General features: G+C 57.0%; 1 protein-coding gene across 2 annotated transcripts in view; it reads left to right on the forward strand.

Moving 5' to 3' along the window:
• The first annotated feature begins 4,261 nt into the window (after positions 1 to 4,261).
• Positions 4,262 to 12,277, forward strand: part of GNG7 (G protein subunit gamma 7) — a 77,101-nt gene continuing 69,085 nt past the window's right edge. Inside the window, exon 1 of one of the 2 annotated variants that reach the window (XR_010385095.1) lies at positions 4,262 to 4,459. The gene's annotated coding sequence lies outside the window, so the exon portion shown is untranslated. The remainder of the gene's footprint in view (positions 4,460 to 12,277) is intronic. The other variant, XR_010385093.1, reaches the window with a different exon arrangement.

The following is a 12,277-nucleotide window of genomic DNA, read 5'->3' on the forward strand; positions in this document are numbered from 1 at the left end:
CCATCCCGTCCCCGTCCCCCGTCCAGGCGCCGGTGTGGGGCCGGCGGGCTGAGGAAGGCAGGAGCCCCACGGCGCGGAGCTGGGCTGGGGACGCGTGTCCATAGCGTGTGTGAGCACACGTGTGCACAGGCATGTGCAAGGGCACATGTGCATCCGTGTGCATCTGCATCCGTGTGTGCGTGTGTGCATCCATGTGCGTGTGCATCCGTGTGCATCCATGTGCGTGTGCATGCATGTGTGTGTGTGTGCGCATCCGTCTGCATGTGCATCCGTGTGCATGCACGTGTGTGTGTGCGCGTGTGTGCGCGTGTGTGCGTGTGCGTGCGTGTGCGTGCACGTGCCCACGTGGGCGCACGTACGGCTGCAGGCTCGCGTGTGCGCGTGGGCCGGTGTGAGCGCCGGTGCACGCGTGTGCCAGTGCAGGCAGCGGGCGTGCACACGTGTGCGTGGTGCGTGTGCACACGCGTGTGCGTGCGTGCCGGCGCCTCCCGCGCAGCGCTCCCGCCCGCCGGCACCCCGCGGCCCCCGGAGTGGGCGCCCGCCGCCCCCCGCCACCCCCCGCCCCCCGCCCGCGCGTGCGGCTCCCGGGGGAGGGGGTGGGAGCCGGCAAGTGCGTCATCCCGCCGTTGCCACGGAAACGGGCTGCTCCCCCGGAGCCGGCGCGGGGGCTCGTGGCGCGGGCGGCCGCGGGGGCCGCAAGGGCGACGGCAAGGGCACGGCTCCGGCACGCTGCGCGGCCCCCGCGCCCGAGGCCTGGCCCCGCGGGACCCGAAGGCCGGGAGCCGGGGTGACGGCCCCGCGCAGGGATGCTCCACGCAGGGATGCTCCACGCAGGGATGCTCCGTGCAGGGATGGCCCCGTGCAGGGATGCTCCGTGCAGGGATGCTTTGCACAGGGATGCTCCGTGCAGGGATGCTCCATGCAGGGATGCTCCTCACAGGGATGCTCCGTGCAGGGATGCTCTGCACAGGGATGCTCCGCACAGGGATGCTCTGTGCAGGGATGCTCCATGCAGGGATGCTCTGCACAGGGATGCTCCGTGCCCCCGCAGCCCCGCAGGAGCTGGTGCCGAGCCCAGAGGCGCCCTGGCCCCGCACCGGGGGAGCTGGCGGCATTCGGGAGGTGCCGCGTGCTCGGCACCTCCGCTTCCAGCAGCGTTTTTCCACTTTTCCGCCTCTCCCCTATCGCTGCATCTCTGCCTCCGGCCCCTGGTGTCCGCCCAGCCCCCCCCTCGCCCCCGGCTCCTTTCGGGTCCGTCTCCAAATTGAAGCGGAAAGAGGTGTTTGAATAAAATACCGGTGTCCCCCCGGCGTCTGTCTGTGCTCCTCGGCCCGCGGGGGGTGGCGGGGGGCAGCGGGGCTGGGGGCTCGTGGGGCCAAGCCCGCAGCCCCCCTCGCCGGGCGGGAGCTGCCCGCGGGGCTTCTGTTCCTGCAGCAGGGTAAAGGCTCCAGCTGCCCCCCCGCCGCGGGGGAGCGGGCCGGGGCCGGGGCGGGGGCCGGGGCGGGGGCGAGTGGGGCGCAGCAGCTGCCGGGGCTCAACGCGAGCGTCCCGCCGGGGACGGGACGGGAAGGGAAGCTGCCGGGCTGCTGCGGCGGAGCTGACGGCTTGTCGGGGACAAGGCGTGGGGGGCCGGGGGGGCCTGCGCCACCGAAAGGGGACCGTCACAGCCCAGGGGGACCACGGTGCTGCTGCAGCTTGGGGCATCCGTGGGGATGCTCCCGGGGATGCTCCTGCGGATGCTCCTGGGGCTGCTCCCGGGGCTATCCCGAGGGATGCCCGTGCTCTCAGCAAGCAGCACTTGCTTTCGGGAGGGCCGGGGTGGCGGTGGCCTGCCCAAGCCCCTCGCGTGGCCGTGCCTGGCACCCTGCCACCCTGAGGCCACAGGGGCCGGGGGCACCCTGAACCGCTGCGGTGCCTTTGGAGGGGACAGAGACCCCGAAAAGCGCAGCTGGGGCCGGGGGGAGAGCGGGGAGCAGCGCGGGGCCCGGCTGGGGAACGGCCCGGCAGCGAGACGCCCCGCGGCAGCACCGCGAGGCGAGCGGCTCCTCGGAGGCAGCCAGCACGATTCCCTCGGGGTCTTTTTTTGTTTTTAACACGACATTTCTAAAAGTTAATCAGCAACACGCGGCGCGAGCAGCCGTGTGCCAGCGTTTCCGTCTCCTCTCCCACTCCCGCTAAACAGCCGCCGCTCCGTCCCGCAGAGGCAGCGCCGGGGCCGGGGGAGCAGCGTCCTTGAGAGCCGGCGCAGCCCAATGCGGCCCCGAATCGGCAGCGGAGCGTTTGGCCGGGGCAGGGGAAGCGCCGCGGCCCCCCGCCTCCGCCCCGGCACGCTCGGCATCTGCTCGGCACAGCTGTGACGCCGCGTTCGCCGGCCTGGCGGTACCCGCTGCCCCGCAGAGACGTTTCCTTTCTGTTTTTCCCGGGAATTGCTGCCCGTCTCCTGGGCGAGCTGATTCACCGGGAGCAGCGCGGCGGCAGTGGCCCACGGACCCCGGCAGCACTGTGTGACCGGCGGAAACTCGGCTGCGGTTAAGCAGCTTATAACACCGCGGGCGAGGGCATATGGGCCCGAACGGGATTAGGGAGAAATCGGCCTTCTTCCCGCTAACAGGATTATTGTTTTTCATCCCGGAGACGACGCGGAGCTGCAGCCGGCCGGGGCTGTTCACTCCCGGCGGTGCGGCCAGGGCCGTCCGGAGCGGGGCAGCCGGTGGGACCCGGGGTCCTGCCTCGTGCTGGGATGGGATCTGCAACTGGTGCAAACTGGTGCGGGCCCGCCGAGGCCGGGCGCCGGGATGCACCAGGATGCACTGGGATGCGCCGGGCAGCGCAGCTGGAGCGGGGCTGCTGCAGGCTGCTGGTGGGGCTGCGGCGGTGACGCAGCGGGGAGCCGGGAGCGGGGCCAGCCCCCCCGTGCCGCCCCCCCCGCCCGGCCCCGGGCCGCAGCTGGGCACCGTCAAAGCCGCGATTCAGGGGCCGTGCCGGGAGCTGCCGAGTGCTGCCGCCTGCCACCCCGGCCCGAGCGGGACCACAGCCCCGCGCTGATCCGCCGCCCCCCCGGATTTTCCCCTCGCTCCCCCTCTGCAAAGAGGGAGATGCTGTAGCAGGGTGATGGGCGCCAGGGAGGCCCTGAGCAGCGCTGGCCCAGCCCATCCAGCCCCGCGGAAGGCAGAGCAGCCCCAGGGCTGCTGCGGTGCCGGCAGGGCCGTGGCAGCACTGGGGCTCGGGCTGGGCCGCGGCTCTGCCCTGCCCTCGGGAAGGGGGAGCCCGGCGGGAAAGAGGAGCTGGAGGTTTGGAGAAATCGTGACTCAGACTGAGAGCCATGAAGAGGTGAAGGGGAGCCGGGTCCCGCCGCCCTCCCTCCCCCCGGCTGCAGCCCTGCGGGAGCCGCGGCCCGGCTCCGGGGAGGAGTCGCCGATGGGGAGAAGAGGGTGAAAGCAAGCGGCAGCCTGCAGCTGGGCTCCGAGGAGACGAGCTGCCAGGCCAGGGTTTGCACGGGCAGCGCCAGCCTGCGCTGCCAACGCTGAGGGGCGGCCGCGCCACAACCGGGCCGAGCCTGCTCCGTGCTCCATGCGCTGTGTGTCATGCACCATGTGCCATGCACCATGCTCCGTGCGCCATGCACTGTGCACCATGCGCCATGCACTGTGTGCCATGCACCATGCTCCTCGTGCCACGCATGGCACGCCGTGCCGGGGACGGCTTGCACTGAGCCCTGCCCCTCGCAGTGTCCCCTCTGCCTTCTAGGGACCCGCAGCTCGGCCGGGTGACGGGGACAAGGGGCAGCGCCCCGACGGGGCTGCAGGAGCCCGGGGAGACACAACCGGGAGATCCACGGGCCCCCGGGAGGGCAGGACCGGGGGCTGCAAGGCACGAGGGGGCCCCCACCGCGGTCCCGTCCCATCCCGCGGCCCGGCCGGGCTGCAACGGTGCCGGTGCCGGTGCCGGTGCCGGTGCCGGTGCCGGTGCCGGTGCCGGTGCCGGTGCCGGTGCCGGTGCCTCGCGCCCCGGGCGCCACGTGCCACCGCGGAGCGCGCCCCCTGCCCCGGGGCGCGCCGCTCATTAATATTAACGACTCTATTTGCATATCCCCGCCCCCGGGCGGCGCTCCGATTGGCTGCCGCCGCCGCCGCTCCGCAGCCGACCCCTCCCCCTCGCCGTCCCCCCGCGCCGCCGTCGCAACCGAACCTGGCGGCTGCGCCTAGCCCCGCCCTCCCCCCGGGCCTCCCCACCGCGTCTCCGGCGCCGCCCGCGCCGATTGGCCGGCCGCCCTGCCACTCAGGCGGCGGGGCGGGGCGTGCCGGCCGCCAGCGCTGCCCGTGCCCGGCCGGGGCTCGGCAGCACGGTGCGTTGCGCGGCAGAGGCTGGTGTCTGAGGCGGCGGCGGCGGCGGGTCCTCTCCTCCCCTCTCCTGCCGTCGCGTCCCCTCCGCCCGCGGCGCCCCGGCCCCGCCGAGACCGGTGAGGAGCCGCCTGCCCGCGCCGGGCCGCGGGGAGGGGGCGCGGCCACCGGCCAGCCCCGGGGAGCGGGCGGGGAAGCCCGGCGCAGGCCGCGGCCTGGCGGCGCCCCCGGCCGGGCCCTGCCCGCGGCCCCTCGCGGCCCGCTGCGGCCCGGACGGGAGGGCCCTGGCGGGGCCGGGGGCGGGGGAGCCGCTGGGGGGAGTCGGGGGGGGCTCGGAGGGGGCCCGGGGGCCGCTGGGGCCGCGGTGAAGGCGTTGGGGGGCTCCGAGGGCGCTGGGGGCCGGGGGGACCTGGGGGTGGGGGGGTCCTGGGCGGGTTGGGGGCCAAAGTGGGTGTCGGGGCGGGAGGGGAAGGGCTTGGGGGGGTTCTGGGGGTGCTGGGGCGGGAGGGGGGATTTTGGGGGGGTCCCTGGGGTGTCGAGACGGGAGCGGAAGGGTTGAGGGGGGCCCTGGGGGTGCCGGGGTGGGAAAGGAAGGGTTTGGGGGGGCCCTGGGGGTTTTGGGTAGGAGGGAAGGGGTTGGAGGGGTGGGGCAGGAGGGGAGAGGTTTGGGGTGCCCTGGGGGTCTCGAGGTGGGAAGGGAAGGGTTGGGGGGGCCTGGGGGGTTTGGGGTGGGAAGGGAGGGATTGGGGGGGCCGTGGGGGTGTTGGGAGCCCTGTGGGGCGGCAGGTTGGTGAGGAGAGGCCGCCTGGGCGGGGGGAAGGGGGTGCTGGGGCCCCGGGAGGTGCTGGTGCTGGAGACGAAGGGCTCAGGAGGGTGGTGGGGTCTGGGGTGAGGGAGCCCCTGGGCAGGTTGGGGGGGGGGCTGGGGTGGGGTGGGGAGGCTCCTGGGCTGGGGAGGAGAGTCCTGGGGGTGCTGGAGCCGGCGGTGCAGGTCGGGGGGGGGGAAGCTTGAAGAGCATCTGCTGTAACGGGGGTCTCGGGGTGCTGGTGGGTCCGGGGGGGGGTATGGTTGCACTGGGACGTGGGGTGAGGAGGACGTGGATGCAGAGGGGCTGTGTTGCATCGATGGGGTGAGCTGGGAGAAAAGGGGCAGTTCCCCAACATCGCTGGGTGCCCTGTAATGGGGGGGTGCTGGGGGCCAGCGGGGCGCTGGGGGCGTGTGGCTGGGGCAGCGTGGGGACCTCGGGCCGTTGCACGGAGGGGGTGAGAGGGGGGAATTGTCCCTGATGAGAGAGGGGTCGCTTAGGGGTAGCGGGTCCAGACCCCTTTCAAGGCACAGAAGGAGGTTGGGAAGCTTGTCGGAAGGTATAATATCAGCAAGATTTACCCGTTTTTTCTGTGCGTGAGTTAATGGTGGGTTGATACAAAAAGGTTGTGGAAAGGAGGGAAAAATAGCTGGTGGAGTTGACGACTGGTGAAAGATAGTAATAGTAGCCTGCCTGTTGTTCTGGGCAGTATTTTGGAGGCATTAGTGAATTGTAATGCACAGATTTATATAAAGGAGGGGTAGTGGCAGCGTCTGGATTTTCTATATTACTGAGGCGGAGAGAGGTAAAGAGATAAGTGGGTGCTGCAGACCAAGAGGGAAGTGTGTCTCCTTCTCCTTATTTCTAAACAGAAGTGTGTGGCATGCCAAGCTAGATAGCGGCAAGTGTGTTTTAGGAGGCTAAGGAAGGGAAGCGTATGCACATGTAGGTAAGCAGGGACCAAAGGGGGTTATGTTGGCGCCTTTGTGAGCTGAGGATGGTAACTCATTTCCTCTTCAACTAGTTTTCTTGGCGATGCTGGAATAGATAAATGGGGTGGGTTATTAGGATTTACCTTTGTAGTGGGCGATTGCTCTCAGATGTGACCTTAAATAAAAAACAAATGGATAGTGATAGGACTGTATTCTACTATAAGATGTATTCTGAGTTACTGCTCATAAATGAGGCAAAAAAAGTTATCGTGGCTTTTAAAGCACTAAATTGTCTTTAATGAGTTTGGGTTTTTTTGGTAAAACTGACAACTTCAGGTTTGCTTATAGCTGTGGGCTTCTTGTAAAACTGACCCGGACAAATGCAACTGTGGTGATTATTGCCAGTAGAAAAGCTGACTTGTGGTAGACCACAGAAGTCAGTAACTTGATATTTGGTCCAAGTCTGTAAGTAAGCTCGAGGTCTTTTAGGTAATTGGTTGGTTTTCTTAACATACTGCTTTTCAGAGCCTACTCGGTTCTAAAATGTTGTAGTATTGAAATAGGGCCTTCATCCTATGAAGGTCCGAAGATTTGGCATGTCTTAACCTTATGCTCTGTGGGACATCCCGTTGCATTCAGGCAGATGAGTTGATCTTTGCTAGTTTGGGTCCTAAATCAGCTGTATGATCATAAAGCACATAAATGTGAGCTATCGGACTACATAGCATTGTTTAACATATTCTGGTTATAGCTGTAATGGGTGACAATACACAAAAAAAGCTGGATCAATACATTCAAATAGAGCTTATTGTCTGAAAGGTTTTCTTCTGCCATCTGTAGCTGTAAACCAAATGGAAATAGCTCTTTTGTGTGGCTGAAGTATTGTTGTGGATTTTAGTGATTTACATAGGAGGCACTTTTAAATGTACCTACCAGTTTTTCTTCTGTCTCCCTCTTATCCCTGGATATAGTATTTAACCAGTATTACTTAGAGTAATTTGTGCTTTTTGACATCTAAAGTTATCTTAAGAAGACGTTATTCCTCTCTAAAGGTAGGGGAATGGAAACATACTGGGAGGCTGACTTTTCTTCTTGCTTGATTTGACCAAGACTAGTTTGGTGTCCAGGACAGGCGCTTGTGACTTGAGAGGCTTAGGTTTGTTCTCTGCTCACCAGACTTCCCCTGTGACTGGCCTAACTTCTGCCTTCCTGCCTTATTTCCTTATCTGCAAAATGGAGATAATTACTGCCCTACCTCGCGCGGTGAGGTTGTCATGTCCTGAAATAATTTAGCTGCTTAGCGTAACGAGGCGAGCGCTGGAAGTGAGGTGAGCGCCTGGCTCCTGCACCTACGGTCCTGCTACCGGGCCTTGGACTCTGCTCCAGAAGGACCGGACGCTCTGGCCTTCGGAAAACGCCGATTTCGGTTATTGCTGGTAAACACAGACCTCTGCTTCCGAAGGGGAGAGCAGCCTAACAGAACTTGTCGCTTTCAGTACCAGGAGGAATCATGGCTCTTCCTGCCAAAAGTCATCCCATTAGCAGGGCGCTCAGGCCGCTGAGCCTCGGCGCTGGCCGGCTGCCAGAGCCTAACTAGTTGCCATTAGAATAGCCTGTTTTGTGCGAGCCTTGAAATAGCCGCTTGTCCACTCACCAGCAACTAGTGGGAAGTTTTCTCTGACGTGTTTGGGAGGAGGTGGTAAACAGCAGAACTTAAGCTGTCATTTAAAAATACCTTCATCCCCTTTCAGCTGTGAAGATTAGCTCCCATTTAAAAGATCACAGAGGTCTGTCGTCTTGGATTTGCAGACCCCAGTGTGGTACAGAACTTAAGAGTTTTGTTGCTGCTCTTCTGAATGCTGTGGGTGCAAGTAAAGCTGACGAGAGGGATGATAATCTTGCTGTTTTGTTGCTTGGGAAATAGGAAGGCTGTGGGGGAGGATGACCCAAAAATGGTGGTTGCATAAAGAGCAGAGTAACAGTTTGTAATTGTTAGGGGATTCTAGCATGAGGAGGTGGAGCAAGAGGAAAAATGGGTTTCATAAAATGCTATTGCTCTACCAACATAATGCTGATGTGAGACCTCTGATAGGGTTTGAAGCAAGGTACTGAGATCCCAAAGATAAAATGCATTGAAAAAGCTGCATCTCATTACAGCCTTACCTACAGGCCGCAGCTGCAGGGTGCTTGCTCGGGGCGGTTGAGAGATCAAGTATGGGTTTCTCCATCTTTACAAGAAATCAAAGGAATTGAGATGTGAAGATCTGATAATTGAACTTTGAAGTGGAAAGCTCTCTCTCATTTCTCAAATATCATTCAAGTGGTTTAATCTGTTTAGCTACGGACCAGGAATCTTCCCATTTCAGTGGGATCCTGTGCATATAGTGGGAATATAGTGACAGTAAGAATTTCCAAGTTACAGTGTCTGGTTTGTTTTTTGGCAGTTTGTGTGCTGGTTAGTTCTTTGGCCTGTTGCCAAAGTGATGTGATATAGTATCACTCTCCTGTATGGCTTTCCTAGCTTGATGTGCAAAACATCAGAAGAAATTAACATGGAAAGGGAACAAAACGAAAGGAAAATGTAAATACAGTTCCTTCCTGCTGTGTGGTCCGACTGTGGTGGTAATAAGGGAAAACCAGGAAAGCTGAAGAGAGTTGTGTGTGTTTTGTTTTGGTTTTTTTTTATTAATTTGTCATATATTTACCTGCTCACTTTGCATTTAAAAATAAATGGCTGAACTTTTGCAGCATGCAGAATTCAAAGGGCCAGTCTTTGCTTCTGGATACCTGCAGGAAGCCTCTGGCTGCAGTGGGCCTTGTACACGTGTGGCGGAGGTGCAGCTTGTTTCAGGCTATTCTCTTCTGTCCCTGACTGTCAGCTCTAGCTGTATATATTTTACTGTTATCATGTATAAGAGTTCGCTATTATCATCTCTTTTCTGCTTCGTCCTGCTAAAGGCCCTTCACTGAAATACCAGAACAAATGGGCGATTGTGCAACGCAACGCAAGTTTTCCTTCTAAACGCTGCTTGTGAAAGTGAAAGTTACTTGCGTGAATCTGCCATCCCCAGTGACCCTCCCAACCTGATAATCTCTCATAAACCTTATCTATACTGCATAATTGTGCTGACTGCTTTTTGTTTTCTCTGCTGCTCCTCTTCCTGCTGCTGTTGCTCCAAAATACCTGAAAACCCACAAACTAATTTAAAAAACAATTAAATGTGGTCATGACAACAGATTTGTTTGAAAAGACTGAGTATGATAATACAAGTTAATTCTCGATGTGCGTGCTATGCAATACGAGTGACTGTTCTGGGACTAAGCAGTTCCTAAGGTGAAGTATGATTAATCTTGGACTTTGTTTTAAGGGGCATAGAAGCAGGATTTTTCTTGGGAATGAGCTATAAATTCAGCTGATTTTTTTTCAAACTTAAACACACTTGATATCTCCAGTAGTTTTGGTTTAGGTTTTCTTAAATGATTGAGTGGGGATTAGCTGTGACCTTAAGAATTTAAAAAAAGGGAAATTCAGGCACACTGTTGATGTTGAGACACGAAACAGGAAATTTAGTTAAGGATTATGCCTTCTCATAATTTGTTACATCTCTTTTCCCCATCGGTTCTAACAGAAAAAAAGTTTTAAACTATACTAAGCTGTATTGTTTCTGTATAAGTGAAAACATTTCTGAATGTGTAGTTAGAGTTGTTTGTTTGTTTTTAATGGAATTTTAGGAAGCTGTAAAAGCTGAGGAGTCTCAGGTAATTCCTGGTTTATTTTCTTTCTACAGAAAGAGGGAAAAAGCTAGCAGACAGACTATGTAAGCGTCGTTTTTCAGATACCGCACTCCTCCTGATGTGAAGGTACCAGTGACAGAACCAGGGTTTTTTGGGTGTCAGCTTTCTGGCCGGCGGCCAGCGCTACGGCTGCGGGCCCTGAGATGGTGGCAGGACCTCGCTGCTGCTGCCGCCCGCGTGGTCCGCGCGGGTGGCGGGGGGGGGCAGCCTCCCCCCTCCGCTGCCCCGTGAGGCTCGGGGAGCACCCGGCCTCGGAGCCTGACGTTCTGCTAATGCTCTCCAAAGGCTTTTTTCAGCTTAGCCCCTTCAGAAAAGAATGCATCTATTTTTAAATATATAGAATATTTGGTATATTTTTGAGCCCTGAAGGCTCTTGTCCATTTCTGCCTCCTCTGCTCTTGCAGTTTAGACCTTGTGCGTTTTTGTTCTGTCTGTGTTTTAACCCTTTCCCAGCTTGGGCTCAGTTTTTGCTGCTGTAGTTTTGGAACTATGAAAGTGTTTCTTCGTAGATGGGCTACAGAAACTGCTTTTCGCTGGTTTTATTCCTGCTGTAGTCATGGTTATTCTCATTTCCTCCAATTTAAGGGTAACTTCTTTTTTGCTGGCAGAGGATCAGTGTTTATGCTCAATAAATCATGACGTATCACAGCTTCTCCTTTCAGTTACTTGCGATGAATGATAGGACCATTCCCAAACACAAATGTTGTGAATTTAATGTTACTGTGTAACTTTTTCATGAGAACAAAAATTCAGGCCTGTCTGAGAGGCTTTTCTTTTTTTTAGAAAGATCCTTATTTAAGGCCAAGTAATATGATCACTCTCTGCTTCTAATTTTGGAGTTATGTACATAAAGGCAGCCTCAGGAGTGGATCCTCTTCTGGCTCTTGCAGAATTGAGCGTGGCGATGCTGGGGCGTCTGAGCAGGTAGCTCCAGGGAGCGAGTTTCCAGCGATCAAAAGGAATTGGCATCGCTTTTCGAGGAGCATCACGGCTCCCTTCAGCCTCGTTATAACAGGAGGTTCATTGTGTGTCTTGAACAAAACGTTGGCACACCGTTTTCCCGTAAGCCGTGAGCGCTGGGAGCTGCCGTGGTGGCGTGCATAGTGCTTGTGTTACGCTGGCGTCGGGCAGGTTTAGTTGCCAGCTAATCCAGATTAAACGTTGTCGTCATTCCAGTCGTTGAACCGCGTGTGGAGTTATGCTGTTGATCTTGACCTATAGGCTTCCTATTGTCTCACGATTTAGAAGTCGATATCTGGCAACAAGAGTGATTTTAATCATCAGATAAGATATACCGTGAGTTTTTTGTAAAGTACCTATTAAAACTAGTAAATAGTGTAGCAAAGCTTCCTGGTACTGGGTGTGTTTTCTGCTGAAGGACTAGAACTGTGGTTTAGATAAGTATTCAGTAAGTATTCTTCTTTACACAAAATTTTTGAAGGTTTCGGTTTTGAAAAGCAAGCAAGGATTAGAAGAATATGTTAAAATAAAGTAATATTATTGAGCAATTGAGAGCAGGTTAATCTCTTGTAAAATGTGGAGTGCAATGAAGTTCAGAGAGGAAATTCTGTAAACCTGGAAATTTAAGTGTTGATACTCTTGAAACTGTGTTTTTTCCATGTTGCTCAGGGAATCCCTAAGTCTAATTTTCTAGGTTTCTTGTGGTGGGCTCATAATTCTGGGGAAAAGATAGGGTGACTTCTGTCCCTGGAAACGGCAGTAAAGGAACGCAGGAAATCTGTCGACCGAGGACAGTTCGCCTTGTGTTCTAGTCACTGTCTTAAGTAAGGTAAAGATAATTGCAGGTAGGATGGAATTAGATGCTGATCAGAAGAGTGATTTAAGGTAGGGAAAAGGGATTGTTGTTACTGGTGGGAGCTGGAGATTGTTTATAGGCTGATGTTACCGTAAGAAAATCTGTCGAGGAGGGATGCAGCAGTACTTGGAAAGAAGCTAGCATATCTGATCACGTCTTTTTCTTCACTTCCAATTTATAATCCTGCTGCTTTGCCTACAAATGTTTTCCCAAAGTATTTGCTTTTCAAAATATGAGCACATATCCATCAGTAGATCTCTGAGCTCTGCTAGTTTGGATCAGCTATGTTTAATTTAAGAGATAGGACTGTGCAGAGTAGCGTACTAGTCTTCTGGGAAACGAATTGATGATCAGAACATTTTTCAGGAACATTCAGTATTGTGAACAGATCGATATCTTTATCTCCAAGTTTCTCCTGCAGCCCATTTCACTAGGCTGAGTTTGGCTTCTAGAGCTCCTATGTCCATCTCAAAAATCTGTCCTTCAGGTTGTACCGGGTGTACTCTGCTTATTTGAATGCATTCATACCTTTCCCAGTGCTGTGATGTTGACTGTGGTTGGAAGAAAGCTATAGAAAGTGTGTGCACAG

Source organism: Dromaius novaehollandiae, chromosome 25, assembly GCF_036370855.1.
Source record: "Dromaius novaehollandiae isolate bDroNov1 chromosome 25, bDroNov1.hap1, whole genome shotgun sequence".
Lineage (NCBI taxonomy): Eukaryota > Metazoa > Chordata > Aves > Casuariiformes > Dromaiidae > Dromaius > Dromaius novaehollandiae.